We start from the raw sequence: 15,427 nt of genomic DNA, 5'->3' as shown, positions 1-15,427 counted from the left end.
TGCATGGGGGAAGGGTGGGAGATATCAGTTAATGTTAACCCAACTGCCTTGCGAATTTAAAGTCCCTGGCTGCTGCTGGCATAGAGTGGTCTGCCTGCTCCTGGTTGTTTACTGCTACAGCAGCAATGTGGAGTTCTTGCACTTCCTAACAATGGAAGTAGACAGAAATCACCACAGGAATGATCCTTCCCAAAAGCACCAGAGGCCCTGTTTCCAGTCCTTTCTCTTTGCTTTTTGGCCTGTTTCTTTTTCGGTCTTAAACTGAAAGCAAAATTGATCACTCATCTCTTCCTGCCCTCACTATAGAGGGTTGCTGATTGCTGCAATACTTTAGGCTAATTCCGATCAGTGCTAGCATAGATGATTTGTGACAGAGGAATAGGAGCATGATCTTTCTCCAGTACCAGAGAACAAGGCTTTTGTTTTAATCAGCATAAACAAGATGTTGGTTTTTTTTTCCCTGTCTCCTGTAATTACTTCACCAATGTATTAAAATTTTCCTTTTTAATATACTTGTACAGAGTTCTTAGATCGATGACTCACAGCTCATTCTGTACAAGAGTACCTTCTGTAGATAAATGACTTTGTTTTTCAGGTTGACCACATAACTTTATCATTTGGTTAAACGAAAGAGGCTGTCCTGGATTGAAGAGAAGACAGTCAAAAAGGAAATCATTTGGATTCCATTCATAAACAAGTTTTGGGTTATATTCCTGTCCAAAAATTATATACAATTGTTATAACAAATTGAGAATGTTAAAGTTAGTTAGATGACACGTCTGTACTAGACATTACATAATCAGTGAAGACATAAAAAATAAGGTGTTTTCTGATTCAGAATTTAAGATAGTAGTAGACATCTGTTTGTCTCACAAGACAACAGAATTGTGCCAAATAAGGCATCAGCTAGCTGAACATCTCTGGGTATGGCTGTACAGCCCAGTTCTTAAGTGACTGTCTCTCCTGTACTTATCACATTTGAAGCTCATATCGAACAATGCTGAATGTGGTGTGGGGTTCTTCCTGAGGTTTCTTCTTTCCTCTGCATGTTGGGCTCTTCGTTTTTCAAAAGTCTTCATTCCATGCCTAATAAATTATTTCCAGGCACTTCGATCCTCAGTAATCTTTTCTCAGTCATTTGGCTTGATGTTCATTGCCTTTATCACTCTCTTGAAAGTATCTTTGAACCAGAGATAAGGACACCCACATGGTCTTCTTTCTGTCAAGAATTCTCCATACAAGAGATCCTTAGGTATACAACAATCATCCATACTCCACATATGACCAAGCCATCAAAACCAACACTGGCTAAGATGAGAATGGATGCTCGGGAATGTGGAGCAAGACCTCAGCACGGGCAACTTTGTCCAGCCAAGAAATTCCTAGAATGTGGACAAGGTAATATATCTGGAAGCTGCTGGGGCACTTTTCTTGCATAGAATATGTGGTCCAGGATTTGCTGCAATACACAAGGGTGCTGATGACACAAATACAATATACTTTGATCTTGGTCAGTTTGCTACTATTCCGCACTTGTTTGCTCTGCATGCTTGTGATACCTGGTGCTTTGCCAATAGGGTTATTCACTTTGGCCTCAAGAGACAGGTTGTTGGTAACAATGGAGCCAAGCTACATAAATTTACTTACAGCATGCAATACATTTTCACCTGTTGTGATCAGTGGTGGTAAATCAATGTTATGACCCATAACATTGGTTTTTTTGACGCTGGCTGTAAGACCAAACTCCTGGTAGGCATGAGCAAAGTGGCTGTTGAGGCTTTGAAGGTTGTTCTCTGTGTGGACTTAGTGCGCTCTCCACATATTAGTCTTTGCTTTAAAGCATGCTAGGGTGAATAATTTTCCATCCTTTGATTTTTCATTCAGAATTTAAGATACGTATATATGAATGGCCGTGCCTTATATATAAAGTAGCATTTGTAAGTATTGCCAATGTCACTGCTCTTACAAAATTAGGGGGAAAAGAAAAGAAAATATCAGAGCTTAGGAGGTCAGAGAAGCAAGCTTTGATTAATTAAATGAACTTCTGAGGTGTGTACCATTTCTTCCTCCTTAACTGATGTTTCTTTTTAAATAATTAGTCAACACACTCTGAAGAAAAGAGAAGCTACTATTACCAGTTAGCCATACTCTTTTCACACAGGCATAGAAGTTTCAAAAGTAAACTCCCAGATTAAAGACACATGGTTTTTGAAAGAATTAGAGAGCATGCTGTTGCTCAAGAATGACATTTTTCTGTTGTGTGATTTCCCATTAAATCTTAACTTGAGGGTTTTACTAATCTGGTTATAATGATTTCTTTTACATTTCTTTTATATTTCAGTGACAAACTACTGTGCCTAATAAGATTCGTGTAATGTACCCATCTAGGTGCCTCATAAATTTATTTAAAAAAAGAAAAATCAATGCATTTCTCCTTCTTCCATTCTGTAAATAGCTTTTGTTATGTAGCAGAACTGCAATTTTGGGATAAAGTTAGAACTGCAGCAAAAGTCTCTGTCTCTTTCTCTCCCCTGTACATCTTTGTCCAACTACTGAATGAGGCAGAGAACCACTAATAATCTGTATTTCCAAAATTTCTGGAGAATGAGAGTTTGTTATTGTGACTATTTCAAACAGGACAGAAAGCAGACCAGTCTCTGGGCCTCCAAGAAAAGTTCTTGTTGACTTGTAAGTTAATGTTAACCAAACTGAATCTTTCTGCTCCATTTATCTACCCCTCCCCAGAAGACAAGATGACCATTTGGGATTCAACCCTCTGCCCCAGACCACATTTTGGGAACGTGACAGGATAGCACCTCAGTTGGCATGATTTCTATACCAGAAACTTTACTTCTCATTCTCTTCTAAAGTTTGATGAACATTTCTGTAACAAAACAATCAGTGGAAATGTTTCTATTTATATAGTTTCTATGGTCTTTTGCAAACATTAGCAGTTAATCCTCAGTACATGCTCATGAAGTCAGTATCATCACAATGTTATTGACTGGGAAACAGAGGTCTAGAGAAATTCCCTGCTCTGTGACATACTCTTGGAATGACCTTGGCCATGTCCTTTTGCATCTCATCAACTGTCCAACTATAAATTGGGGATACCAGCTCTTCGCTACTATATGTGGGCACTGAGAGTATGAAGGCATTAATGACTGTGAGACAATCAGATATTTTGTCATGGGTACCACATAAAGACCTATGATGGGAGAAGCAATTCACCCAAGGGCTCAAAGGAATACATGGGCAAAGAAAGTCTTACAACTCCTAAATGCCTACTTGTGATGATAAATCCAAATATACCAAAAGGTATTGATGAAAACTATTTCTTGAAACATGTATTTCATATGATATATTAGATACCCTTAACAGATCTCCAAAGGGATTACTTTAAAGGGGTTTTCTAAAACTATAAATTAAGAAAAAGGGAAAAAATGTCATATGTCTGTCCTTAGCTGGATAAGTGCAGGAGTTTGGCTTTTAGGGAATAAATACTATCATGATACTTATTTCATTTTTTCTTTTTGGTATACCTTTATTGTAGCAGAGGTCAGCTTAACCCCCTGTACAGAGGGGTTTGCTTCAGTAGTGTTATTTATTTCAGATAGGTGAATGAAAGAATTGCATTGGAATTCCCATCAATTAGAAGTTTGTATACAATTAGGAGAATTACCACATAGCACAGCTTTTTTTCTCTCTCTCCTCCATTATTTCCAACCAGAGCCTATTTGAAACCTCTCCTTTGAATCAAGAAGAAAGTTGATGGTATCCAAAGCCAGGAGAGGATCCTAACTACCAGATTATAAAATATTTTCACTTTTACTCAGGCTCAGTGAGTATTTATTTAATTAGCCCATACAATGAGGAATATCATCAACAAAAGAGACTGTGAGCATACCAAACCCAGCACAGAACACAGAAAGGTGGTTAGGACATTTTCCTTGATATCAGGTGATATAAATTTAAATATGTTCCAATGGAGGGAGAAACTGAATCTCTCTCCTCCCACATATCTAGCAACTCCTCTTGAATAAAGAGGAACTACTCAACTCTCTCTCCCCTTTTTTTATCCAGCCCATTATATGTAACAAAGCATAAAAAGTCATCAAAATTAAACTTTAAAGACATTCTTGGGTGTTTTATTTTTTTTGTTTCAGCCAAAAGTATTCACAAAATTCAGGGTGAATTCATAAATAGTGTTGACCATCCCCAAGCTTCATTTTTCAGTGAGGCAAACATTCAAACACATTTTGGCATTACATGTGATCTACTATGTACTGTATCTCCAGGAAACAGCAGATGAGGTTAGCATTTTCTAATTTGGATTTTTTGCATTCCCAGAATTATGTTTAAATGATTAAGTTACCCCCCAAAGGAATGGAGAACTAGAATGTTTTGTATATTTCCCTTACATATCATAGACTTCAGGGCCTTTTTCACCTTCCAATCTGTTGTTGATGCAAAAATACAAGGGAAGCTTATGGTACATCTCTGACAAAGACAGAGATCAACAGTTTGAGAAAAAATGTAACCACCTGTCTTTAATATAAGCACTCACGTCCACAGACCATGTGGATAAGAGAGATTTTTTTATGACTGACCTCATGTTTTCTACAGCAGTCTTCACTACAACATAGATTCACATACATTCTCTAGAAATGTGTATAATAAACAAAGTCACAATCCCTATCTCCCAGGAAATTTCTTTGATTCTGAGCATATCGGAATTTGATCTATTTTATTTCATGTTCCAACTACTAAAGTGATTTTGGATTTCTGAGTCTAGAATAAATCCATCAAGTTTTCTGAGAAAAAAAAAAGCTACCTTCTCAATTTCATTAAGTTGGCCAATCTCTTTCTCATGTCCTGTTCAAGTAGATTTTTTCTTGAGAAGAGATACCAAGTTGTAACTGCTATTAATCTCAAATCTCTTCTTTCCACCAGGAGAAATGGATCACATTGCTAACAATAAGATACATTTTTTGTCATGGCTCCATGGCTTCTATGGTAGGGGGAGGACTATTATGCCAGAAATAACATATAAGAGGTTGTCATGGTACAACAGCTGAACAAACTTCAGACTTAATTGGAAAGTGCTCCATTTAAACCTTGAGCTGCACTAGAGACGGAGAGCAAATGCAAAAGGAATAGATCACTTATTTTTCAGCAAAGTGATTAGTTTTCTGACAGCAAAAAAATCTTCTATTAAAATTTACAGAGCCATATGGTGTTTACTAGAAGTAATTTGGTTTCTACAAGGCATGTCTGAGATTGACATTTTCACCATGTGTGACAATATTTGTACAAATTGTAAGGTTCTGCAAACTGACCCATAACAGAATGTACCTTTGGTTACCCAGCTGTGGACACCCAAACTTTAAAAAGGTCATCTAGGGTGACTAATACATCTCTTGGGAAATTCAGCTGGGATGACGCTTCTTGTAACCTAGGAGGTGCCATAAGCAATAAACAGGTCATTCATGCTGAGAAAGTGTATGCCTTCATGCTTACAGCGAGGCCTTCCAGCTGGCAGCTCGCAGGTGTTTAGTTGTGGCCACCAAGCTCCCACCTGGCCAACACTCCCCCCATTGTTCTGGCTTCAGCAGCAGGCAGAGTCTCCAGGCTCCCTCTTCTGGCTTCTGCATTTTGCACCCAACTGATGTTGGTGCAGCACAGCATTATGTGGCATGAGGAAATCAGGGTGTGGCCAGGGTGGCACAGCATACAGTGACGCAGAAGGCATACTGCAGTAGAGGTAGGGAGGGCATCCATGTAGCATGTGGCTCAGGGACCCATCACCTCTGCTGGTGTGGCCCCTGGGGCCTTCAGCCCAGCCACTTGGAAGTTGGACAGCCTTGGTTTATGACCTCATGCTGCACAGTTTACACTAACCTTCCACATAGCTTTGATGGGTCTCATTGCTCAGCTCCAGGGACATTTCTTTCAAGAGTCAAGACCTTTTTAAACAGTGTTTCTAGGCTTATACTAGGATTTATCTCCACTTACTCCACTTGTCAAACTTGTCATTCTGTCTGAATTTTGTACATAAGTGCTGCTGTCAGTCAGAGGAACAACCAAACAAAGATCACTCTCTGTGCATACATTGATTCTGGGGATGGCAGTATATATTGGCACAGCAACACAGGGCAGGTTCCACTCCTTGCTTTAAGTTCCCTTGATTCTGATATTTTATTTTTCAGTCCTTGAGAAGCAAGTGTGTCTCACAACACCTAGCTAAATAAAATCTCCCGATTAGTCAATGAAGTCTGCTGACTCTGTACAGAATTATATTTTTCTTATCAGAAGCTAAGAAAATTAGTAAGATACAGTATGCACTTTAAAAAGAAAAGATTTAATTATTGCTTCATTCATAACTTCTGTTAGTTGACAATTAGTGATTGACATGCTTTTGAGATTTTCAACTTGAAAATTAATGCCTGTTTTTTCTTAAATTAAATGTGTCATGTTTTATATAGTAATGTTTCATCTAGTCAGTGATGTGCAGCATTGAGACAGCAGCTGTAAACTAAGGATGGCATCTAAAACAGCCACAAGAACATTACGGTGAATTCACCATCTGGGTTCTCTCTTTCATACCATCCTTTTTTGTTTATAATAAAATTCTCTTTTTGGTACCATTTCAGATCCAATTTCTGTATGCTGGAAACACAGGTGAAGTTACAGCCCAGCTGTGTACCCTCCTCCCCGTTTTTTGTTCAATTAGAGAGATTTAGCACCTTTGACTGACTAAATGCAGTATGCTTATTTCACACATATAGCTATATATAACAGAGGGATGAGTACTGGTAGCTTAATAAACTACCAGTAAAACCAATAAATAGCTCTCAAGTACAAGATCAAGGACAAGGTAATGAAGAGAAAACTTGACTTGTTACTTAAAAATGTAAAAATGAAACATAAGCTCACTGAAGAGGGATAATTAAGGTGTAATATCACTAAGAAACTACATTGTCTGTGTTGGCCCATGTGCAGAGTCTAAGAAAGGCATATAAATGTTAAAGGGAGGAGGGAAAGCTTGTTTCCCTTTTGATTTTTCTTTCTCATAATAGTGGCTGCTATTATTGGCTTGGAAATCAAACCTATCATTTTGCATCTAATAGGAACAGCTTAAGATGCAGTCTTAAAAGGATTCCCCCCCCTCCATCCCCATGAAGCAAATACAAGCAACCTTCCACAGGAGGAGGAAAATAGATTAAGTAGTAAGGCTGGCTGTGCAGTATTGCTTGAACCAGTTATCACCAGATGCCTTGCAAACTGTTAGATCAGCATTTTCACTATTTGCTGTAAACATTTTTACCTATAATTTAATTTCAAGCACACCTCAAGGTGTCTTCACCTTTTCATTTTTTGAAAACAGATTTTGGTCTGATAGGGCATGTCTACATGTGCTATGACACCATTGTTACTGTGCCATCATTTGGTACTTCCAAAATGCTGCGCTGTGCATGCTGTATGCGGTTATTTTCAGGCACTATGTCACTGTAGCAATGCGCAATAAGAAGAGAGTATGTCACTATGGTGATGTAGCTGCAGCATCAGGGTTTTTGCCTGTGTATACTATGTCGCCATAGCACGTTGCTATGGCAATGTAGCATGATGTGTAGATGTGCCCATAGTAATTTTAGCAAATGGCATTCTGAGCCTGAACAGAACGTACATAAGATTAAGTCCTGTTTCACCCATTCACAGAGGTTCAGATTTATTGGAAATTCAAACAGCAACAAGCACGTAGGCCTACAGAGACCTTGTTAATTAGGGGTGTACGAAGCAGGCCTTATTCGATTTGGATTCAGATTTGACACAAATCAGGGATGGTGATTCGATTCATTGATTCGGATCACTGTCCCTGATTAGATTCAGCAGAATCTGAATCTGAAGATTTGATGCTGATTCAGAGAATCAGCGATTCAGACATAGACACGGGTTTAATGTCTTTTCTACATACCTTAAAGTACAGCGTGGCTTGTGAACTGAAAGTACTTCCAGTCCACTTCTGCGTCTGCCAGGGAGTGTGCTGGGGGCCACCCCCCATGCTGCCCTGGCTTGGTGATCGGCTACAGGTGGACCCTGGATGCCCCCCACTCCGGCCCAGGAGGCACCAGTCGCTGAGCTGGGAGGGCGTAGGGGGGCCCCCTAGCATGCTCACTGGCAGACCTGGAAGTGGACTGGAAGTGCTTCTGGTCCACTTCTGGGTCTGCTGCCAAGCACACTGGGGAACACCCCCATGTTCCTGTGGGACATTCCATGTGTCCCAGCATTGCAGCATTCACAAGCCATGCCTGGTATCTAGAGGTATGTGGAAAACACATTTAAAGCTGTGTCTATGTCCGAATTGTCGAATCTTTCTGAATCTCTCCGAATCGATTCAGAGGGTTCCAGTTTGATTCAGAGAGATTAAACGGTTCTCTAATTTGATTCAGATTTGGAGACTTGGCCACTGAATCGGGCTGAATCTCCTCTGAATTGAATCAGGGACCAAAGCTTCGCACAGCTCTACCTGTTATCTTGGAACTCTTTTGACTAAAGATCACTCCTTGTATAATGAGGAAGAACTACACCTGCCACAGCAAGTTAAAAAATATCTATCTGGCATCTTGCAGCAGGATCCAAATCTCTGCTAACTAGGCAAATGGTTTAAAAGATGTCTTGTCATCTTGTTTACTAAAACTGTAAACTAAAACTATACACTGGTACATACAAGTGTAACAGGCAGTTTAAAGGGCACTTACCTTCTGAATGTGCTATGTCAGGCTCTGCCTGAACAGTTGAGGGAGACTGCCCGAACAAGGGCATCATACTTACAGTTCACTATTACCCCTGGCAAGGGGATGCAAGATTGTCCCAGCAGGAACACCATATTTGTAGATTAGTATGATCCCCAGCTAGGAGATGTAAGATTCAAAAAGCAGTTAGGGATCCTGGGAAAATTCCAGCCAAGGGATTGGCTGGGCAGGTCCCCTTAAAACTGGAATGTCTCCCTGCCCCCAGGGTGGAAAGGGAGAGGCATGCACTGTGTGAGAAGGGCTGGGAAGAGCCTGCATCATGGTCCCACCCTGCAGTTGCCTGCTGGACCCCTCATGGGTGGGCCAGAGGCCAGCAAGGTGCCTGAAAAGTCAGGCAAGAGAGAGCAGACCCCTAGAAGGAGCAACTGGAGTTTGTGAGTGAGCTGGACAAATTCCATAGGGTGGGGACACAGCCCTGGGAAGCTCCTGGAGAGTGGGACAGCGATTCCCCATTGGGTTCGGAGACTTGGGGGTTGGTACGAGTGTGATAAACCCCCCTCTGTGAGTGGTTGGGAAAAGGACTGTGGCAGGATTGGGCGGCTTGGTGGAAAGAGACACCAGATAAAGACAGTCCCCAAGATGCTTGCGTTGGTTGAGACTCAGGGAAGCATGACCTAAGGGGAAGCCTCGGTGTGCCTGAGTGCCTTAAGGGAAAGGGAGCCCAGGGGTGCTGCCTGGTTTGCCAGCGGCATCTTGCTCTCCCTCTGTGTGTTTAACTGTGTAAATATCCCTGTGGATTTGGAAAGGCTGTGCCCAGACAGAGAAGAGAGCATGGAGGTGCATGGAGGAGAATTTGTGTTTTGCAGGAGTCTGAGTGGAAACAGTTTCTGCAGACTGTGAGATTCCTGGGCCTGCATGGATATCCTGAAGCAACTGGAGCCTGCAAACATGTGATGTGACGCGTGAGGGACTGCCCCTCCCTCCAATCATCAGGCATAAATCAGGGTGATTGGCTATTGGTTATGAATTGTTAATTGTGGATTTAATATAATGAGTATCTAATAGGGTGCCTAAGTTGTTAGCAGGGATCCTGGTTTTAGCAGGGATTGTTTCAGGGCTGGAACCGGGACACAGCCCCCTCCCCCCGCCCCCCGACTGCTGGCTCTGCCCCCCCATCCGCTCAGTCACCACCACCTGCAAGGTTGGGGGGGTGTGGCCAGCAACAGTGGCTTTGCCCCCATTCTCTCCATTTTCGCAGCCTGCAGGGGGCATGGGGCCAGTGCTGCTGGCCCTGCCCCCCTCCGTCCACTTTGTTGCCGCCACCTGCATTGTCGGGGGGCAGGGGCCAGCGGTCCTTTCCTGCTGGGCCACTGCCATTTGAGGGCCAGGATGGGCCGGGTTGGGCTGGGCCCAGTGCGCCCTCCCACCTCCTTGCTGCCATTTTGGGGCTGGGCCCACTCCTCTCATCCCCGCCCCCCACATCAGCCCAGGCCCGCTGCTTCCCCCATCTCTGTGTTGGGAGGAAACAGCGTGGGAAAGAGAGGGGTTGATGCTAGCAGTGCTGGTCTTGGCCCCCCCCTCCCTTATTCACTACCTGCAGGGAGCATTCCTGCAAATACGCCCCCTTCTGTATTTGCCCCCCTGTGGCGTCCCTACCCTGCTCTCCCCCATGCTGCCGCTGCCCCCTCCAAGGAGCAAGTTCTGTCTGCTCCATTGCTGCTGCCTCAAGGCAGTAGGGCAGGGCGGCACAGCTGGCCTCACCCCCCCCACCCCACTCCATCCTGTGTCTCCACCATCATGGAGGCTGCACTGCCACCTCCTGTCTGAATGCTGTATTCACACTCTGATTTGTTGTTTCCGTCAGCCAGTCAGAGTGCGAATAAAACATTATGGACAGACAGACAGACAGACTACGGCTTTTATAATATTAGATATAAATGAAACACCATTATATATAGAGATATATATAGAAAGATATAGATCTCTCTCTCTCTCTCTCTCTATATATATATATATACAATATGTATGTATTTATGTATGTATGTATGTATGTATACTGGTGTTTAATTTAACTGTTGATAACTATTTACATTAAAAGGATGATCAGATCAATAAATACAAAGGTAATAACCAAGGATCCTGGTTTTCTCTGATTTAAAAAAATCCCCAATTTTTGGTTAACTTCAAATCCACAGTTTTTATGAGTTAAATGAAACACCATTATCACTATCTATATCTATATCTACACATAGATATCTCTATATATAAATAATGGTGTATCATTTAAATCATTGAAAAACCTGGATTTGGGGTTACTTTTTTAACCAAAAAATTGGGGATTTTTTCAAATCAGAGAAAACCAGGATCCCTGGTTATTACCTATGTATTCATTGATTTGATCATCCTCTTAGTGTAAATAGTTATCGGCTATTATTTTTGTATAGGCTCAACTTTGTGTATTGTAAATAGAGAGTCCTAAACTTTTGATATTATTTAATGTTCATTGGCATGCAGCAATTACCTCCTGTATATAATTAAATTTTGTAAATATTATTTATGAGTCTGCAAGGTCTTTCCATTGTAAAGGGAGCCTTTCTTCTCTGGGAGCCTCTGGCTGCTCCTAGGTGAGCTGGGCAGGCAGTAGAGCTACCTGGCACCCCAGGTCCCAAACAATTGGGCACAGCCGTGGTTAGCACTGTGTGCCAAGGGTTACACAAGCATTACATTTAAGCATAGGCCACAGAATGGGGTGGACCACCCGGGCCATGGCCCGACCAACTTTTAGCACGTTAATTTATCTAAGCCACAAATGCACAATTGTCATTCCAGTTAAAAATGTATAGCTATTTTTTTAACTGCATAGCTAGCTAAATTAGTGTGTTAAAAGTTGGTCAGGCCATGGCCTGGGTGGCCCATCCCGTTCTGCAGCCTATGTATTTAAGTTGACCTAATCACTGTTAAGTCAATCTAACTAGCCAGGTATGCAGGCATTCACTGGGTTTAGACACCCTAAAAATGGCACACCTGAACTAAGTTAACTCACTTCTAGAAGTGAACTAACTTTAGTTTGACATGGGTTAACGGAATCTAAAGTGGGTAAATACAGTCTAGTGAACACCTGTACATGTTCATACATGTTCCCTGGGGCTAGGAAAGCCCAGTCTTGAGTGTGCTGTTCCTACATCCCCCCTAACCCTGACCAGGTCTTTTTTAGCTTCCCAACTATCCTCCTTCCTAGACTAGGCAACCCCCTCCCCTCCACAGATCTATCACTCTCCACTCTCTCACAGACCCACCAGTACTATTCCACCCCTTCCCCTCACCCCCACCAAGTTACTTACCTTGGGGTCTCCATGCTGGTCCCAGCACCAGCAAATGCCTGCAAATGTCACTCCCAGTTTAGGTTTAGGCAGTTTAAAATAAGCTGCCTAAACCTAAACTGACAGCAGCAAATGCATATTTGCATCTTAACTGTGCAATAATGGCATGATTTATACATCAGATATTTCCCCTGTTCACTAAAGAGTCCAAATGCTTCACTTAAAAGGAATATATTTTTGACGTCTATCAGTCTCTGAAGAGCTACAATTCCCAGCTTTTGCTTATGAATTTGGATAGCCCAAGAAACAAATGGAATGCATGCCAAACACACCAACCCAGCATATTATGAGGAGATTCTTAATCTAAATCTTCACTCTTTTTGTTTTTCAAGTAGTATTTATATGCAAGGGAGTAGGTTTGTGAAAGCGAATCCCCATTACAAAACATGCAAACCACTATTGGGGTTTGTGCCAAGAGTCTTCAAAGCTGATGAAGGCAGCTGAGCAAAGAAAATCTTGCATCAATATTCACAGGATTACTGGGATTAAGTGGCTCACAGTGGACTGAACTCCGGAGAGCCCTGTCCACTTTACCCAAGGATAAAACTTACTTGATGTCTTTTGGAGAGAAAAAGGGAACAAAAACTTGAGGCCTGGCCAAATGTATCAGAAGCAACACTAGATTTTCAATATGAAAAATAATTGAATTTTCCCAAATCTCAAGCTTTTAGATTAGGGGTAGCGCCTGCCACACAGGTTCTGAAAGTGGCATTCACAGCCTCTGTCTGGCACATGACAGACTGGGGAGGGGACAGGGAACAGAAAACAGAGCATCAGATTGGGTGGGAGAGGGGACCAGAGTGGTACTCCAAGATGCTGCAGGGCTTAATTTGTGGCACTCCTGCTGAAAAGGTTGGTGTCCCAGTGTTTTAGACTATACCAGCAGAAGCATACAGCTCATCTTTTGCTAGAGAATTGTAGAGGTGGAGGCATCAACTTTCCCTGTAGCAACTGTCAGTCCTCCAGTGACTCCATAAAAAAATCCCTAGTATCCACAACTGAATCCTTGAGAAAAAAATGAGGCCTGACTGACAAAATTAAAAAGCTGCTGAGTGGAAGGCAGAGTCCACATGACCTTGATTTAACCTTAATGCCAAAAATGCCTTACACAAAAAGGATCATTATACAATGATGCCATTATGTTTTGCAAGATCAATATAGAGAATACCTAATTTAGGAAGCACAAGTCAGGTAAGAGAGGGTATAAGTTATTTCTCTTAGAAAGAGGCCAATAATTCAAAGACTTAAAGTGCAACTCAAAGTGCTCAGTAAGAAGAAAAACATCAAAACAGTATTAACCTTGCAGATTCAACTATCCCATTCCCTTGGTGAGGATTTTTTGCCTGCTTATTTTTCTGAATGTCAAGTGAAATAACATCTGCTTTTTCATTATTTTTATTGTGGTAAGGCCTGGAATAAAGAGCCTGCCATAACGTGACACCATGGTCAAGGGATGTGCTTTAGGCTTGTGACTACTGATTTCAGGAAGAACTGGATGGTTCTTCTAGGTGCTGATCCAATCCCTATATCAGTAGATCACAGGTCTGATTTCTAGCTTGAAGGTGCCATGTGGGCTGAAGATTCGGTGTGGATTCAGTGCAACTGAGCTCATTCAGCCCCTAGCTTTCTGGGCTGTAACAGCCAATGCAATGTTTTTTGACAGGGAGAACTCCAGTGGAAAATAAACTACAACCCACACTCTTCAGGAGGCTATGGACTTTATTTAGTTCTGTGTAGTGAAAACTTTTAAAGCCCAACACTGGCTTCCTAATACATACATTATCCCTCCATCCCATCACCCTCCCCCCATATTATTTATTTAAATTAAGGTCTGCTTCTTCTTTGGTTTAGCAACAAGACATTTTTACCTGTATTATGTCCTGTTATCAGACTTGTTCTTTTTGGTGGACCTCATGCACTGTATGGCTCTTCTTTATTTTAAAAAGTTTTTTTCTTTTGCTTGTTTTTTAAATAACAAAGCAACAGAGACCTTGTTGCAATACTAAGTTTTGAGAGGTGATCATAAAGTCAGAGACTCATGTTATTGCAGTAGTAAAGGAGCAATGTAGCTATCTGTCAATGTGTCAGAAGACTTAGTGTCGACAGAATCATAACAAGATAAACTGGAATAAAATGGTCTGTTGTACAATTCTGTAAGAATTTCTCCCAAGTAGCAACTCAAATGCAGACAATGTACAGTAGGAATGTGTAGTTGCTTGCAGTTAGAGCTACAGCCTGCTCCCCAGAAGGAACAAAATGGAAAAAAATACTTTCTTTTACTGGGTTATAGGACTGACAGCAACCCAAGTTGTTCATCTAGGACAGTGCAGGGAGTCTTCTTGTTGCTGCTGTGTCAGGAACCAGCACCTACAAGTATTAATTTCTTACAAGTTCCTTTATACTGCCACTGATGTAGACAACTGCTATGTTCATCCATTACTGAAACTGACAAATGCTAACCTGTAGTATGTGGTTTGGAATTTATTACACCAGCTGGAAAAGAATAATGGGGTCATCAGAGAACAAATGCATACAGATGGGGTATTCACCCTTCTTCCAAAGAGAATTCATGTTATATTAATCCAAACTTCTCATGCCCCAGGGTTTGATAATTACCAATAAACCTGAAGCTAAATTTTTAATGTAAATGTATTTATTGTTAGAAACTTCTGTTCAGATCCTCTACCTAACAATTCAGGGACTCCTCCCATGTCCCTTGCTTCCAGGGTTTTGATGAGCCACACCTAACATTGGGATCCAGGAGAAAACAATCAGCATTTACTCATAAGGTTCCAGGTCCTATCAAGAGTGTGTATCAATACAACCACCCAATATTCTGATCTTTTCAGAGCACATGTAATGATAAACTCTTATCAAAATAACAGACTAAAAATCATCAAGATCGCTTAGCAAATTCTGTGCCAGTTGCTGATATTCTATCCATATGAATTCAGTAGCTTAATGTTATCACTCTCATCATTTGGGGGAAACAGCCACATTTTTGGCAGTGCTATGGGGACTGCATTATGCAACACATTAATGAACTGTGCACACACTGCAAAATGTGGCATTTCCCCCCACCCCTTACATAAACCAGAGGAGCAATCTGGAGTGTGTCATTCATAATTGTCTCTTGCCAAATACAATGCATCTGGAGTTTGAAGTACATAGTTTTGACACTTAAACCATCTGTGCCTTTAAGTAACAAAGTCTTCATTTGCGATATGTTATAACATATCTACAATTGTTATGGTGGCCTTCAATACTGAGCCAAGAGAAGTGGTACAATCCCCA

Source organism: Gavialis gangeticus, unplaced genomic scaffold, assembly GCF_001723915.1.
Source record: "Gavialis gangeticus isolate Ggan-Ray unplaced genomic scaffold, GavGan_comp1, whole genome shotgun sequence".
Lineage (NCBI taxonomy): Eukaryota > Metazoa > Chordata > Crocodylia > Gavialidae > Gavialis > Gavialis gangeticus.
This window is presented reverse-complemented; position numbering follows the sequence as displayed.